Genomic DNA, 17,462 nt, shown 5'->3' with positions numbered 1-17,462 from the left:
TCCAGCTTAAGAGTCAAACCAATCATCCAAACCATCTGCCTCGCCATCGAAGATAATACTACTTTCATTGTTTCCGTAAGCTGCTAAGCAGCTTTTCAGCAATAATAATAATAAAAAAAAAACCTCTCTGCTGGGACATTTGCTGCTGTGGGACAGCACGGCGTGGTGACAAGAGGGATATGGTGCACGGGGGACAGCAGGGATGGCTGTGGGGCGCATGGCATTGCTCCCACACCATGGGGGAACGGCTGCTGCCCAGCTGCCTGCCCAGCAAAGCGGCTGCTGGAGGGGGGGGGGTCGCAGCACCAGCTCCCCTCCAAGACATCCCCAAAGGTCTCGGGAGGCTCTGGCAGCCGGGGGTGATGTGTGACAGCCTGTAATCAGAGCCGCCCTCGCCGCTGCCCACCTGACCTTCTCCCAGGGGTATTCTTAGCCCGCCGAGAGCAGCCGGGCAGAGCCGCGAGCTTTCCATCTGCAAGGCGTCCCCGGCTGCGGGCCAGGCGCCGGGCAGGGGAGAGGATCTGTGCCTGATCCTCCCCAGCCTCAGGGAGAGGCTTCGGGCCACCCTCCAAACCCATCCTCTGCCCCTCGTGCTGCCCCTTGCTGCCTGTGCTGTCCCGTGGGGGCACCTGCCCCGGGTTCCCCTCTCCAAACCCCTCTCCTCCAGCAGTCTCTTGGGGAAGATGAGCTGTGGGCCCTATTCTCATCTCTGGCTGCTCCTCTTTACAAAAGCATCACCAATTTTCCCTTAATGGCATCCTTCCTGACAAACAACACCCCCACGGCGCATGGATTTCAAAGCAGGACACTGATGGTGACAGAAAGGCCCCCGTCGTGTTGTTTGCCCCATCCTGAAGGAGCAGGACCCGTGCCTGGGTTGAAGACATGTCTGGGGTGAAAATTCATTGTTGCTTGTGGGTCTGCGATGGTAAAACCCATGAGGTGAGAGCAGGAGGGCTTCGTAGTGAAACCAGCCCAAGGCACTGGGGTTCTGTATCTGTGCTGGCATCTGGCTGCTCCTCCTGGCTCTGCTTGGGATGAGCTTGCTTGGAGAGGTTATTGCGCAGCAGAACACACACCTGAACCAAAATCAAGTTGTCCTCACGTGGAAATAAGGAAGGAGAAAGAGCTGTTTGATCAGCAGTCAACCAGCCAACAGGAAATTGTGTTTCCAAAGGCTTCTGAGCTCTCATTTTTGGTTCCTGGCCTTTCTCTTCCCTAGGAGAGGCGCGGTGCTGCCAGCTCCCTGTGTCCACCAGCAGCCCCAGGGGGGCTCTGGTCTTCTTGCCTCCCCCCAAGGACCCTCTTGGACACTCGGCTCCTTTGTGGGGTCCCCAGGGCTGGCCCCATCCCTCCCCGCTGCCCGGGGCTCACCCAGGGCTTGCAGCCGGCAGCCACACCACCGCCCCCTAATTAAGGAGAGCTGCAATTAGTGGCACACCAGCACAGTGAGAGAAGCCCTGACCTGTCAGTCTCATCCGCCTCACAGTGTTAACCTACGAGGTCCCTGACACTTCCCCAAAAGGTCTGAGCAGGGCACACATCTCGCTCCCAGAACTGATCTCACTTTACATGCATGCAGCCAGCTCCTGTGGGTCAGCTCAGCACTAAATGTCTGCAGAATTTCACCCTGAGGAGCAGCAGGGTCAGTTCCTACATGGGGACACTGACGGGTGATACCCACCAACGTTATTTTGTGTGTGCCTTTATGTGCTTTCTCCATACAGAGGGGCAATGGTCGTGCTGGCAGTGCCGAGGAGGGCAGTTCTCTGTGCCTGTCCCCCTTCTGCTGCGTGTTTCCAGCCCTCTGCATGAACACAGCCCCTTTCATCTCCACATCAGAGATATCCAAAACCAGCATCCAGGGAAACGCAGCTGAAAGGCACCGGCAGGGTCAGTCCCTTGGCGCTGTGTTAGGATCGATGCAAGCACTGCCGGAGGGGTCTATAGATTTCCATATGCCACAAGCCATAAAGAAGCCCCCAAAGCCCCTGCGTCAACACAAATCATCTGCTGTATACATGACAGCGAGCCACAGAAACCATGCAGAGCAGCAGGCAAGGCCAGGATTTGCTCCACATCCACATCCAAAGACCTGCTCCGAGCAGGTCTTTGACTGCTGGTGCCGTGCCTGGGCACCCCAAAGCCATTTCCGAGATGCTGGCAAGCACCCCTCAGGAGGAAAGCAGCTCAGCCAAGCCTGGAATGGCCTGCTGGGGCGGAGGAGGCTCCTTCCACACGTGCATCACGTGCTGGGATTTATTTAAAAGGGCATTCTTCAGAGGCTCACAGCCTGCAGCTTGAATCCCCCGGGATCAAGGAGAGCCCCAGATGCTGCTACGGGGCACTTGGCTCCTTTTGGGGTCAGGCTGGAGCCGTGCAGCAGGTGACACGGCAGGGTTCATGGTCACTCGTGTGTGTGTCAAGTGATGCTGCACGTGCCTCTAGCACTGCCTGCACCCCCCGCTGCGGCAGAGCATCCTGGTCCCTCTCCTGATCCCATGTTTGGAAAATTCAGGTCTGGTTCCTCATGTTCCCACGTCCCCACTCACTGAAAAAAAAAAACAGCCCCATGCACGGCCCAGCTCCCCAGACGCCGGTGCAGCTCTGCTTCCCTGTGAGCTTCCTTCAGCCGTGGCCACTGCTGTGCGCTCCCCAGGCTTTGATTAACTCCAGGCTCTGCTCTCTCCGCAGCCCCCTGGGAAATAAAAGCCTCCGGTGATGCACATCGAGCCTGAGGTTGGCTCCTGGCTGTTGCCAGCTTCACCCACTCCTTTTAGGGGTTGAGGGAGCAGGAGGCTCCAAAAATCCCTGCTCAGGACCAAGGCCAGTCCAAGCACCTCATCTGAGCACCCCTCAGGCAGGGCACGAGCATGGACCCAGCTCCTGCCCCAAGAAGCTCGACTTTCCCTGATGTGCCCCAGGGACCCTACACATTTATTGTGTCCAAGCCTGCTGATCCTTGATAAACTAGCTAACACAGAAGTTATCTCATCTGCCAGGCCAGTGGCTCTACTGGGATGGGATGGGGCTCTCAGTTGCTGCCCAAACCCAACCTAGGGTGGAAACCACAGGGAAAGGAGGAGGCAAGCTCGGTGATGGAGACTGCACAGGTCACTGGGAAGCTGGCCTTCCCCCGCCACCACCTTTGCACGTCACCTTGTTCACCTCCCTTAACGCCCACGATTTAATTTCACCAAAACCTACTTTCAGGGCCCTAAATCCACTGGTGTTGACTCCCCAGGCCGAGCTGCAGAGCCCCGTGCTGCTCTCCCCGCTCCGCGGTGCCAAGCGCTCCTCGGGCGCCGTCACCTGATCTCCGCATCCCGCTCCAAGCCCGGACAAAAATAAATCCGGGAGCGCTCTGGCAAGGCGGGCACAGGCTCAGCCCATTGTTCCAGCGATAATGCTGGTTCCCAGTGAGTGATCGAGCAGAAATGCAGATCTTCCCCGCGCCTCGCCAGCCTCCAAACCGCGCCTCAGCCTCCAGGAGCGGCCGGAGGCGTTTGCTGCCCTGCAGCCCTCGGCTGAGCAGAAAAGGATGTGTTGTTTTTTTCCCCCCCTGTGTGAATTATCTCGTTGATGGAAAGTTCCTTCCTTGCGGGCAAGGCTGAAGTTTCCACATGGATTGTTTTTTTCTTTGGGAGCTCATTTAACTGGAAGGGGAAAAATGCCCTCACCTTGAATGCCGGGAGGGAGAGGTCCGAACCTCCGGCCCCCAACGCTGCTGGGGACATCACCCCGGTGGGGCAGCATCCTTAAAAATGCAGCTACAGGGAACTGGCACCTCTTTGCAGCCACGTCACTTCCAAGCATATAGAGAAAGGCCCATGGAAGGTCACAAAAAGGCCTGCCCAACTCATTTCAGTTGTGACCTCAGGCAGCGCTTGGTGCTGAGGGGACACCACGAGTCCCCATGCAATGGGGAGGACTGGCAATTTGGGGTCTTCTTCAGCAGCCAGCCAGGACACCTACCACAAGTCACCTCTTCCCTGGTACGTGCTGGGTTTCCACGTGCCCTTGGGGGTTTGCAAAGTTTTCCTCGCATCCCTGGTTCCTCAAGTTATTCCGAAAAGGCTCTGCTCAAAAGGATCCTCTCCTGCCACCGCCGCAGGCACAGAGCCGGCCAAGCTCAGCCCCTTCCTAGACCCTGTACGAAAAGCCCTGCGAAGGCTTTGCCACAGGAGCCTCCTGCCAGCAGAGCTGAGACGTGGGCTTCAGCTGCACCTCCTGGTGCTCCAGGTGGCCAAGCGCCTTCCAAGACCCCTGCCCGGAGCTGGAGACATCAAAGTCCCCCCCCACACACACTCCTTCCAAACAGCCCAGCGTGCTCATGGCCTGGCGTGGTGATAAAACAGGAGAAAAAAGCAGTGAGCTGAGAGAGGAGGCTGCAAAAACAGAGCCGTGGAGAAAGCAGGAGCACAGCCCCTTGGCATCCCATCCCTGCTGCTCCCCTTGCTTTGGAGAGTGCCTCAAGCTCCGCATGCCTCGGCCTTACAAAGGGAAGGTCCCCTGGAGCCTGCTGGGCCCCATCCTGGCCTCGTGCACGGCGGTTTGGACTTTGGTGCACCCATCGAGGAGCCTCCTCTTCCCACCACGACATGCCAGGGAGAGCACAAGGCACCAGGGGAAGCGGCTCCCCTTTCCCAGCACGGCCACGGGACAAAAGCCCAGCCTGTCCCCATCCCATTTTGGCTTTTACACCCCGCTCCCCCAGGCCTGAGATCCCTCACCCCCTCCCCAGGCCATACCTGCTGCTTCTTCTGAAGGCGTCATGACTTCACTGCCTATTTTTATCCAGCCCACTGCTAAGTAAAAGCAGAGTTGACACTGGCTTTTGTAGAAAAAAAAAAAAAAAAGTCATTTTTCTTATTGTGTGGGAAAAGATCCATGGGTTGGGTTTTCTTTTTCTTCCCCCTTAACTTGGAGATCTCCCAAAGCAAACAAGTGCGGTTAACTGGAAAATAGGATGATTCACCAGTCCCCTGGGCAGATGGTACCCGGGTCCTCTATTCTCCAGCTCCTGGCAAGGGAAAATGCCCCCTGTAAAACTTAAAATAGACGATCCTGCATTCATCACGGGATCTGTTTCGCAAAGCCGGCGTGTCTCGAGTGACCTCCTCCACGCACCCACACCGCTGGGCTCGCTCTGTCCTGGTGCACCAGAGGGGTAATTTGGGGTCTGTGGGGACAGACTGGGGACACGGGAGGTTCCCAAAGGCTGCAGCCAGCCTGGGGATGCTCAAAGCCCACAGAGCTCCGGGTGACATCCCCAAAGGGCTGGAGAAGCCTTGAGCTGCCCCAGGAGGTGCTGTGGCTGTGTGATGCGGTGTCTCGTCCTTGTGGAGCATCTGCTGCACGATGCCCTTGCTCTGGGGTGCTGAGAAGGTGCTGACACATGGAAAAGCTGGTCGGGAGGTCCCCACGGGTGACCAGAGCGATGGAGCAACATTTGTCTTCCCTGCAGCCTCTGCTACGTGCCACGTGGAGATGGTTTCTCCACAGAGTGACCTAAGCCCAACCTAAGGGCAGTGCGGTGCTGCCCTTCCCGGAGAGCCAAGGCCTGTTCCTATCTGCCCTCTCCCATGGGCAATGGGATCAGGCTCGTTGCATCTGATTGCTTTCCCCTTAAGGAAACCCAAATTTTGGCCTCCCAGACAGCAGGGCTGTCACTGCAAGGTGGCCTCGTCTTGGGGGCATCCTGAACCAGCAATGGGATTTTGAGGGGCTTTGGGCATCACAGCCCCAGAAGCACATCCCGTGGGGAGGTGTTGGCCATCATCAGCACCCTGCTGAGTCCTGGGAGGTGGAAGAGGCTGGGGAGAAAGCGGGAGCTGAGCAGATCTTGGGGTGACAAGCCTAAGATGTTGGATCCCGGGGGCTGCGCTCAGGCTCTGCCTTTCCCTGCCCGGGCATTACAATGCACAGGAGCCCGATGCACAGCCCGAGAGGCCAAATTCCCAGCACTTTAAAACTCCCCCTTGGAAGCTTTTTGGCTGCTCGAGGCCCAGGCTATTTCTGGCGGCACTCGGCAGGGTGTTTTTCTCTTGCTTGGTAGCGAGGCTGGGCTGAACAAAGCGCTCAGCTCTGCCTCCTCGGGGACAGCCTGGCCGGGGCTGGCAGTGCCACCACAAGCCCGGGCCCCCTGCCTGCTCCCCAGGCCCGGGACGATCTCCCTGAGATCTTGAACCACTCATTGCGTGAGCCACAAACACAGAAAGTTTCTTCCTGCCTCTCGCCCTTAAAGCAGGACTTTTCAACCCAAAAAAGCCGCAGCCCCCGCTCCTCGCAGCGGGTCTCGTGCTGCGCCCTGGGCTTTCTCCTGCCTGGCTGCTGGAGGCAGATCAGAGCCTGCTGGGCTGCACAAGTACTTCAGCTCCTAAGAGGGCCCTTGGGACAGGAAGAATGAGCTTTTTTTTTGAAGCCAGCCAGAGTTGATAAGCCTCAAAACAAGTGGCAGCCGATAGCAGCGTCACCTCAGCCACGTTGCCGCAGCTGCTCTGGGCATTTTGATCAGCGTTGCCCTCCTCCTGCTGCCTCCGTTGTTTATTCAGAGGCACCCACACACCCCCCTCGTCCCTCGGGGTAGGCAGCGACCTGCTGCTCTGGTACCCACTCCTCCTCCCCTGCCCACATCAGAGGCTGTGACAGCCGCTGGGTCACCCCTGGGTACACCCGGAGAGGGATTAAGGGGAGGAATCCCATTTGTGATGCCAAATCAAATACCTTAAGTCGTGCTGTTTTAAGAAAAGCAGCAAAAATTATTAAAAAAAATACATTTTTTTTTTTTTAAAGGAATGAAAAGAAAAGCAGGCACCACCCAGGTGTTCTGGTTTGGCAGGGATGGGGGCACCCTGGGGGCAGGAGGTGCTTTATGGGGTTGGTGAGGGATGGTTTTAGGGCTGCGATTGCTCCTCTGAACCCCCTGCTCCCGGTGAGCGGCTGGGACATGCTGGCTCCGCAGAAGGCTCGGATTTTGCACAGATGTTCGACAGAGCCAGGGTGTTGAGCATCATTCCTCCCCAGCTCGGTGTCGCAGCCCCTGCTCTGCACTGCTGGGTGGTCCCTGCGAGGGGAGCTGGCGAAGGTGCAAGCATCCCGGGGCTGGGCTTTGGGTCTGCCAGGAGCCACGCTGGCCACGGATTTTTTTTCTGGTCTGGCTGCAGATCAGAGCACAGGGATTTGGCACCTGGGATCCCAAACTGCCCCACAGCCTCGCATCTCACCCCAAAATCACCCCCAGGGGACTCCTTGCTTGGATGCAGTCCCCGGCTGAGACACAGCAGCCTGGTGGCCACCAGCTCATGTCTCTCCAGAGAGCAAGGCATCAGGACCCCTGGGCACCCACACACCTCTCTGATCACCCCACGGGAGCTGCTGCCTTCACCCTGCCTCCCCCTCACCTTGTCAGAGGGGTTCCCATGCAGACCCCAGCACATTTTGCTGCCACAAGACATGGGCATGCAGAAATCCCCCCCCCAAAAAAAGTGTCACCCCACTGCACCTCCCGCCTCTCCCCTTGGCTGCTGTTCTCCATGGAAATTTGCAGATTTTTTCCCCCGAGAACAAACCCTGCCCAGCACCGGGTCTGGCTGGAGCTGCCCCGCAGCCCTTCAGCCTCCCAGCACCAATCCATCTCCGGGCTCAGTGTCACGAGTGCATCATGGAAAAACTGTATCGATCCCGCGAGGTGGTGACTTAATTTGAGGGCTCTAATGAGGCGGTGATTTAACCTCATTACGCAAAGGTAAGCGGAGCTCTGGGTGCCCTGTGCCGGGGTGAAGCTGGTTGTGCTGTTGCCCAACTCTTCATGCAGGAAGGTGCCTCCAAGGACACGTCGGTTTTAGGGAAGGGCTGCTGTGGAGCCGAGCCAGCACCTCGTTGTTCCTGAGGCTGGAGGAGCCCAGGTTTTTGGCCACGCTCACGGTCAGAGGGGAGCTGAGATCCAGCACAGCCCCGGGAGAGCCGCATCAACGTTTGCTCGCTGTGTGCTTCCTTCCAGCTCCTGGCTTCTCCATCCCCACCTGCTTCTAAGAAGGCACTTAGCGTGGAGTTAATGCACTGCCTGAAAGCAGCACATCCTGCTTCACCATAGGGCAGAAAACCCAGGGGATGGTGCCCATTAGGCAGACTGAGAGTCTCCACCAACTCCCTTTACATCCTGGTCAAGCCATTTAATTCGATTTCCCCATTAATGTGCCACACTACCAGGAGCGCCCCTCAGCCCTGAGATATTTGCCCTCTCTGTCCCTAAACCAGGCAGCTTTGCTCTGGACACCTCCTTTGGATTTCTAAGGCTCTACAGCCAGGGCAGAGCTGGGGCTCCCCAGGATGCAAACACTGCTTGGAGTGGAACTAGAAGTGTGAGGGGGATCAGCCTGCGCTGTCCCATGGCTCACACTGCCCAGGGCTTCCACCAGCAGCTCAGCTGTACAAACCACCAGGAAGATGACTACCTCTGAGTCCTCTCCTGCTGATGGCCATGATTTTCCAGCCACCCCGACCAGAAAATCACAGTGCCAGGCTCTGCCATGTTGAGCCCAGTAGAGCCCTGGGCTTTCCCGGACCCCCGAGACACCACCACCATGTTCTCCCCCCTCCAGAAGCATTTCCTCTCCTCGGCTGGAAGCAGGTGCAGGTTCCTGATATCTCTCCTTTCTGTCCACAAAGGAAACGGGGCGTGAGAACAACCCTGTGCACGCACAGGGCAACAGCCCCGCTCCCACTGATCCTCACCAAGACCCGCGGATGATTCTTCCCTGCTCTCTGCCAGGCCTGGGAAAGCGAGACAGAAAACAAATGCTTACATCTCCCTGAGCCAACGATCCCGCCGATGTCTCAGCTCAACCTAACGGCAAGGATTCCCTCCTCCTCACAGCTGGTGGAGGCAGGACACAAGCACACTTTGCTACGACTGTTCCAGCCCCCAGGACTGTCAGTGTGGCTAAAAGGGGGTCTCAGCATGTGCAGAGTAGGATATTGCTCTTGCCAGTCATGGCAGGTGGTGGTATATTTGGGACATTGCAGAGCTACGTTGTCTGATGAGTTCTTGGTGTAACCAGCCTCAGCATCATGTGCAGGTACAGCCTCACTGGGTGCAGGTGGCTGGAAGCAGCATCCCGAGGTCTGTGTGCTCTTCCCAGCCAGGTGTGAGCATCTTCCTGGCTCTCCTGCTCCAGGAGGTGTGGGCAGCGTGTGTGAACCCCCACAGAGAAGAGTAGCACACACCAGGCAGCTGCAAGTGAAGGAAAATAAAATAAAATAAAATGAAATCCTCCTGGAAACTAGGAAAGAATTGCAGAGTAAAGGGAAGGAGACAAAAAAAAATCTCTGCCTTCCAGTCATTCAGGAAGGTACCACCTATAGCAAACAAAACCTACAAAACCTGGGCAATTTTCCTGTGCCCATATATGAGATGGGATGAAATGAACCCCACGAGAGGAGCAAGGAGGGATTGCTGCCTCCACGCCTTCCTCCCACCCGTCCCCAGCTGGCAAGGACAGGGAGCGGGGCTGGTGGCCTTTCTCCAGCAGGGACTGGAGTCCCCCTGCCAACAGCAGCTGGGTAACCACCGATCCCGACCCCGTTGTCTCTGCACGTTCAGCAGGCAGCGAGTGCCTCCGACACGTTCTCTCCCAGGCAGCCTCCCCTCACCGCCTCCTGCGTGCGGGCTCGAACGTCACCGCGCGTGGAGGAGAAGCGGTGGGCTGGGGACCGAACTTTGGTCTGCGTGGGAAGCTCCCCGCACGCAGCAGGAGGGGCGAAGTTGAAGGAGGATGATCACCGGGATCCAGCAGCTGAAGACACCCCAGGATCTCTCCCGTGAGGAGATGACTGGCTGCTTTCATGAAGCGGTAACTGTTAATGGCAGAGCAATGCCAAAAGGAAAGGTTGGGGGAAGCAGGGAGGGGGGGAGAGGAGAAAAGGAGAAAGAAAGAGGTTGGAGAGCTGCTGTCCCCTGCCTTTTCCCACTCTTTGACATGCAAATTACATTTTCCTTTCAAGGAGCAATGAAAAACCTCTCCTTCTTGCCAGGGCTTGGAGGGAGCAGGCTAAGTCAGACCCATGGAGTAACTGTCCCCTGAAGCCAGTCCAAAATCTACCCCACCAGTGATCCCATGCTCCTGCCTCCGTCCCCAGCCACCCCCATTTTAAACTCAGTCAGCACTGGGATTTTTTCGCAGCCACAGGAATTGCAAATAGGTTGCTGGGAGAGATGGATGCCAGGGGAGAAAGGTTAAACAGGCTTTGCACTCTGAGGGAAAAAAACGAAGGATCCAATTCAGCTTTGCAGTTTCTAAAATGGTCTCATTAGATCCTGACTGAAGTGCACGCAAGCAGTTTTGGCAAGGAGAAACAAAAGTCCTGAGAGGAGCGAGAGGAAGGATGAAGGAACAAGAGACGGGAAAACTGCACAGGTTTTCAGTCCCCGACATTCGCTCGTCTCTCTTTTAATGCCCAAGCACTTTTCTTCACAAGGCACCTTTGGGAAAGGTAGGGGACGGGGGTGGGAGATTTACTACTACCGGATTTCTCAACAGATCCCATTAAACAAAAAGAATGGGAGCGAGGAGAAATTCCCAAGGCGAGAAAAAATCCATCATTAATTGCCAGCCCCTCCCCGGGGGGGGCTGGAGCGGAGATGTTGGGCTGAATTCAATTACAAAGCCGGTCAGAATCGGGCAGGAAGATGTGGCTTCTTTCACCGTGTCAATTAGAGGAGTGACTGGGAGCGATGGGCTCTGCGCAGCCTCTGACCCGTGAGCCCAAGCGTGCGTCCATCCGGCGCTGCCTGATGGCTCCGCGACTCCCGCAGGGAACATATGGGCTCTGGGCAGCGCAGGGATGCCAGGAGGCATCTTAGCAGGCTGGGCTCTCGCTAAAACCGAGCCTTATGCCCTCTGCAGAAATTGCTGTGCTCTGCAGGAAGGTGGCATGGTTAACGGTAATTAATTTGTAGTCACCGTTCTTCTCCCTCGTGTTACCTGAGCAGGAGGGAGGGCATGGCCCAGCTGCATTGCTGAGCTTGGCGCAGCCCCACAGCCTGCTCCTGAGGTCTGGGTATGTAATAATTGCTCAGGCACCTGCTTAGCACTGTGCTTAGGGAGCTAGGGGATGGCTGGCCACGCTCTCCTGCTGTGTGAAAAGTGAGGGAGACGTTTTCCTGAGGTGTCTGGGGACTGCAGATGTGCCTGGCTGATGGCAGCAGGAACAGCCCCAGTCACCTCATCTGGGCGCTGCCCTGTTTGTACCAGGAGCTGAGAGCTGGAGGGAACAAGAGCAAAATGCAGGTACCAGGGAATATCACAACCTTCCCCTTCCCTCTGTCATCCACCTCAGGCTAGGTTTGGGTAGCCCCAGCTTTCAGCCTTCCATCATTCCCCTTGCAAGGCCATCATATAGCCTAAGAGCTCCCAGCCCTGCAGACCTGTCCTGGCTGATCCCCTCACCTCCTCTCTTCCTCCTGTGCCTTGCTCCTGTCCCTGCAGCTCACCTTTAGCACCTGGAGAACAGGCATTGATAGAACCAAAACCTAGGATGTGCCCTGGAATAGAGAGAAAGAATTCACTAGGTGATGCCTTCAGTGCAAAGCAGGGTACATGTGTCAGGGCAAATAAACAGGAGAAGCCATGAAAACTGGAGAAGAGCAGTAAGGGAATCCCAGGCACAGCCCCAAAACACCTGTGCTGGGCACTGACAAAGCAGGGCAGAGGTGTGAGTGTGGCTGCTTCTGCTTCCTACTGGGTTCAGGTGAGCAGGAGAGTGTCCTTTATTATACTTTTTTTTAATAATTTTTTTTAGGACCAGAGCACATCAAAGGAACCTCCACTGCATTGCCATTCCTCCTATCTGGGGTAACCTGCAAGTCCTCCCACTTCCAGCTCAGTGCTCTGATCAAAGCGGTATCAGTGCTCTGTTCCTACCGACACCTTTTCACACTTTAAAAGGATCTCTCTTTCTCCGGATTTCCCTTCAAGGACTGAACACATCCTTTCTTCTGCTCGTTCCTGCTACATTCCCTTTACTTTGAAGACATTTATGTTATCGAGCAGTCACCGTTGCAACAGCTACAGCTTATTTCTTACCATCCTGGACCCACCATGCCTGACCGGGTCACAGGGTACTGCAAGCTGTTCCAGAGCCACCTTGGTGTCCTTAAAAATTCCTCCAAAAACAATAAAAAAAAAGCAAGAAAAGTGAAGCCCAGAGGTCAGATTCAGCATGGCCCAGAGCGCAGGAGTCCCAGCAGCAAGAAGGCTGCAGCTGGCCTCGCACTCTCCACGGACCAGCTGAAAGCACCATAAATTCGGCAGGAACAAAGCCTCTTTCCGGGCAGACACAGACACAGCTGTATGGCTTGAGCGCTCCTTTCGTGTTGGTGCTAAAGTGGAGTTGTGTCTCCCGGGGAAGGAGAGCCTCTAGAGATGGGCTAATTGATGGTTCATGGCTAGTTAATGGATAACTGCTAATTGGTGGAAGAGGCTGAGTAGGGCGGTGGGTGGTTGGAAGAGCTTCTCCGAGGCATTGGGAGGGAGGAAGAAGCCAAGAGCAAAGGGTTTGTGCGGTGTCGGGCAGGGATTTCTATTTCTTGTGCTCTTGGCTTATTTACAAAGATTCCTGTGTCCCCCATCACTGCTGAAGTGGAAAGGACAGGCTGTGGTTGTAACAGACACTCCAGGAAAGAGCAAGGATGGAAAATGCCGTGTCCCTTCTATCTGGAAGCTTTTGGGTCCTTCAAATCGCTTTTCCACCCACTAGAGCATCCTCATGTCTCAAGGCACTCCCAGCACCTCTCCTTCCTTCCCAGCCTTCCTCAGCTTCCCTGCGGCTCAGAGGGTATCAAGAAAGCCTGGAGCTGAAAGAGAAGCCCCTAAAAAACGCTCTCCTGCCCCAATCAATAGGCTCATTCCCACCAAGAGGCTGTGGAGCCGCGCTCAGCCGCGTGCCAGGGAGAGCTGTCAGCAGGAGGGGAAGGAGGGAGAGAGGGAAGAGGCACGTGCTGTGCCCGCTGGCGCTGACTAAACCCGCAGGCTTTGTTTGCTTGGTCTCTGCAGCCCTCATAAAAGTCAAATGAGCTTCCTCGCTCGGAGCCAGGGCTGGGATAAGTGAGGCAGAGGGGGCCATTGCCTCCCGCCTCTCCCTGTCTGGGGCCCAGGGAGTTATTTCGGTCCTTGCAGGAGTTCCTCGCTCTGTGGCTCCTGCAGTGCTGTCCCTGCAGGAGCAGAGTAAAAGCCATTAAATGGCCAAAACCCAGATGTCCCGAGGGGCTGTGGAGAGAGCTGAACTTCTGAAGGTCCCAACTTGGAGCTGAGCAGGGACCAAGGACACACAGAGAGGAAGGAGAGCTCACATCTCCTTCACCTGCCCCTTCCCAGTACCTCCTGCCAAGACGTGGGGCAGCAGAAGCCCCAGACAAGGAGGGTTTTGGAGCAACGAGGCACTCAGCACAAACCCTCCTGACTCCATTCCTCCATCTGGGTGCTGGCACAGCAGCAGGAGCAGCAATTTCTCCCGTCAGGAGGAAGGGAAGGAGAGGGAAGTGCTTGGCAGGGAGGTGTAAAGGTGTAAATCATATTTTACAAGGGTCCAGGCAGTCCTGCTTGGACCAAGAGACAAACCCAACGGGAGCATTTAGTGACAAAACACACTTGGTGTCTGGAGGGTACAAAGCTACAGTGGGGACCGAGCGATCTCTGCCCCACAGGGTATTTGGATGCTGGGAGACAGCTCCCAGGTAACACGTGGGGCTTTTTATTTGAAAACTGCTCCCTTTATTATTATCTTTCCTCCCACTGCAAGAGGCAAGGAAAAAAGAGACAGGGAGAGGGAGAGTCGCTTGACAAGCTGAAAACTTTTATGGGGGAAAAAAAAATTGAGTAAGTGGGAAAAAAAATGAATAAGTGGGGTAAAAAAAAAAAAAAAAAGAAAAGAAAAGAAAAAAAGAATTAGAAGTACAAGTCACTTTGTAAGGAAGGAAAAACAAAGTCAAAAGGCTCAGGGCTGAGTCAGTGTGTTGCAGGGCTCGTGAGGGAGACTCTTGTCTTTTGGAAATCAGTAATCCAAAGGGCTCTGTGTGTGTGTAAAGTTATTGACTGACTGCATTATACCCACTTATCCCCCATTAAGCAGCAGGCTTCAGTTTGATCCCAAACAGCGAGGAATTAGAGTAAGCCTACCCTGCATTTCTAGCAAGGTTTCCATCCCCGAGGAATCCCAAGAGCTTTGGCAGCCCTCCGGGGGAGGCAGGACTGAGAGGCAGGTGCTTCTGGGCTGGGGGCTGGAGGGAAACCCTCACGCTGCTGCTAAAAGCTATCGCATCTCCCTTATGCAAGCAGCGAAGGAAAGGTTTAGCTTCCAAGGACAGAGAATATAATTAGCCTACCTCCGAACAACCAGCAATTCCCTTCTCCCAGCTCAGCTTCAAACAAATCATCTCTCCTCCCTTCCCTGCCTAGGTCTGCTGGCTGTGTCTCCGCACACCGGAGCAGCTCCTGCGGTCTGGGAGGGACACGGGCTCAGCAGAGCACCGGGATTTTCAGCGGTGGAGCTGACTTGCAAAGTTTTTGCTCCTTTCTGCCCCCACTTCGGTTTTCCACCCCCTCAACCGCACTGATGCAACTGCCTGTGGATCTGTGGGGAAATCAGACCACATAAATGATTTTTTTTTTTAATTAAATCCTTCATTCTTTTTTTATTTTTATTTTTTTTAAGATACATTCACTCGCATCACTTCAGCAGAACAGGTTCCTCGCAGCCCCCAGCCTCAGAGCAGCACAAAGATTTTTGGGAAGAGGTTTCCAGAGGTGAAAAGGAAAGGGAAGGGGACATCAGGGACCCTCACACCAGCTCCTGCTGCCCCGGGGCTCTCTGCTACGGACCCCCCTGTGCTGCATTTCCCCGGTGACCCCTTCAGCCTCCGCCGAGCCAGCTCCATCCAGATGTCCCTGCAGCTGGCACAGGGGCTGCTCGGGCTCTCTTGCTGCAGAGATGCTTTGCTTTGTGTCCCTGGCTTCCCTGCCACGAGCCAGCTGACTTTCAGCACAGCAAAGCCGCTTTGTAATGGATGCCACTGGAACTGCTTCTCCTCGTGGAGCTGAAGAACCGGGCAGCTCCAAAGGAAAAGGAGACTGCAGGTCCCTCAAGGGGAAACGGGGTCAGCTGAAAGCGCTGAAATCACCCCAGACCTCTAGGGCAAACCCAGGGAAAGGCCTTGAAGGAAGAGGTGAAATATTTAAGTGTTTAATCCCTGCTGTGACAGCAGCTGTGGAGGTCCCAGCACCTGCACCCTGTGCCTTAGCAGTCTCCTCCCAACACCGCTGGGATCCTTCCCTCCTGCTGCCACCCACTGCGGTGGTCTTTGGCCACGTTGCCTCTCCCCAAATCATCCATCTGGGAGCTGGGCTGGTCGTGCTTGTTGTGTTGAAAAAAGCTGGTGCTCCAACACCAACTGGTCGAAGAGGGATCTGTCAGACTTCCCTGCGCACCCTTCTGCACCCTCCAGCCCGTGCGACTGAGAGGCACCTCATTTATGGGCTTGACACTGGGTATGACTTAACCAGCTGTGACAGGGGTGAGCCTATTTATAGGAGGAACTCCTAATGCTTCTCATTCAATGTCATGTTTGGGAAAAAGTAAAAAAATGAAGCACAAATGACCCCTGAATTTCTGCCTCCGCTAATGGAAATTGCAGCTGCTGACCTGGCCAGGACGGGCAGCGTTTAGCCAGCTTCCTCAAGGTCACCCAGAAGTTCGCATCACAGTCCAACTTCCCCACTCTGAATCTCCCTCCCCTCTTGGCTTGGCACTCCTGAAGCATTTCAGGTCTGGATGCACGCGCACACACACTCCCTCCATCTCCCCATCCATGACAAAGACTTGGGCTGAGGTGTGCAAATGAATTGTTGGGGTTTCTTGTTTGTTTGTTTGTTTGTTTTTTTCCCATGGGAAAAAAATGTGTTATTTCTTGCTTTTTTTTTTCTTTTTTTCTTTTTTTTCCTAGCATCCCGAGGGATGGCTGGCCACATATTTGGCCACCAGCACCAGCCCTCTCAAAACCTCTCTGGTCATCTCCTGCCTCGCTGGGCAGTGGCCAGGAGCCAAGGAAGGTGCACTGCTCTGTGCTGAGCCGTGCCGGAGACGGCACGCGTGCATCTCGAGCTCCAGGTGGCTAGGATGAGTCAGAGCCAGTCGCCTTTTTCCCTGCGGTGCAATTGTACCGGGCCCTGACAGCATCAGCTGGCTTCTATCATTGCTCCACATCAGAGCTGTCAGTCCTGAAGACAATGGAAGGTGTGTGGAGGGGGAGGAATTGAGCATCTCCGCGCTCCGTTGGCTTCCCAGAATGATGCCAAAGTGGCGAGCGAAGAGTTTTTGATTAGCAGCCTGCTGCCGCAAGAGGATTAGCGAGGACGTCAGTGACTGTGGCAGCACTGAAATTAAAAAGCAATACTTCTTGAGCTTCCTCCGCTGCTGTTTCGTGGGGAAGAGCTTGACTGATGGTGGTGAGAGCTCGGGAGGGCATGTAGCCTCTGCAAGTCTCACCTGTGCTCTTGGCCCCACGCATGGAAAAGGATTTTATCAGATCTGCTGGCACAAGTGGGGTGTGCAAAGGGCCAGCACCACCAGGATTCAAGTCTCCCCCATGCAAATTCACCTTCCCCTGTGTGTAACTCAGGGTGGGAGAAATTCCTCTCAAGCTCACATGTTGCCGTGGCAGTGACAAAGAAAAAGCAGGAAAAAAAAACGACTCGAAAAGCACGGCCCGGAGGCATTTAGCGAACAAACAAGTGAATGAAAAGATCAAATCTTGCCAGCTGAGTTCTGTGCGAGGAGAGGGGGGTGGCTGTGCCTCCCTCAGGCATATCACGGAGTCTCCCGTCCCCCGAGCACCCACGTCGATTCGCAAACTTGTGCGCCGTGTCCCGTGCTCCTCCCTCGCACCCGGGGGTAGCTTCCTGCGAACGCCCACGGCGTGATTCGTTCTCTCCCTCGCATCCCTCCCCGGCGAGATGCCTTTGGCAATGCTGGCAGCTGGTGGGCAATGCCCGGGGTCTCTTTGCCAGTCAGCTCTCTGCCTCGTTTCGTTGCTTCTCGGCAGACTTGCACCTGCCTGTCGTCTCTGTCTTGTGCTTACACACTGAATTCCCCCCAGCGCAGAGATCAGCTTTTTGTTCTGTTTGTAATGCACGTAGCACGAGGACTTTTTGGTGTGTTCTAGACTCTAGGCTTATCTCCTGAAAGGCAGGGGTAGGGAAGGCATTGCTATTTTGGTTATTTTCCAGATACAGAAGCTGGGTTCAAGGCAAAGTGATTCGACGAAGGTCCCTTGCAATCTGTGAGCACTGTCAGGACAGGGTCCGTTTCTCCTGGATCTCAAACCGATACCTGAAGCGTGAGTCCACCCTTCCCTCCAGCACAGAATTTTAAAAAGTCTGATTCCTTAAAGTGCATGGCGCTGAGGC

The 17,462-nt window shown here is 55.4% G+C and overlaps 1 long non-coding RNA gene across 1 annotated transcript in view; it reads right to left on the bottom strand.

Annotated features, from left to right (window-relative positions):
* LOC311215254 overlaps window positions 1-17,462 on the bottom strand; it is a 29,538-nt gene that overhangs the window by 906 nt on the left and 11,170 nt on the right. Inside the window, exon 2 of the long non-coding RNA XR_014618891.1 lies at window positions 8,808-9,235. This is a non-coding gene — a long non-coding RNA (uncharacterized lncRNA). The remainder of the gene's footprint in view (window positions 1-8,807; window positions 9,236-17,462) is intronic.

Source organism: Netta rufina (assembly GCF_964035555.1).
Source record: "Netta rufina genome assembly, chromosome: 15".
Classification (NCBI taxonomy): Eukaryota; Metazoa; Chordata; class Aves; order Anseriformes; family Anatidae; genus Netta; species Netta rufina.
Note: the sequence above shows the minus strand (reverse complement) of the source record. Positions and strands in the feature narration are given on the sequence as shown.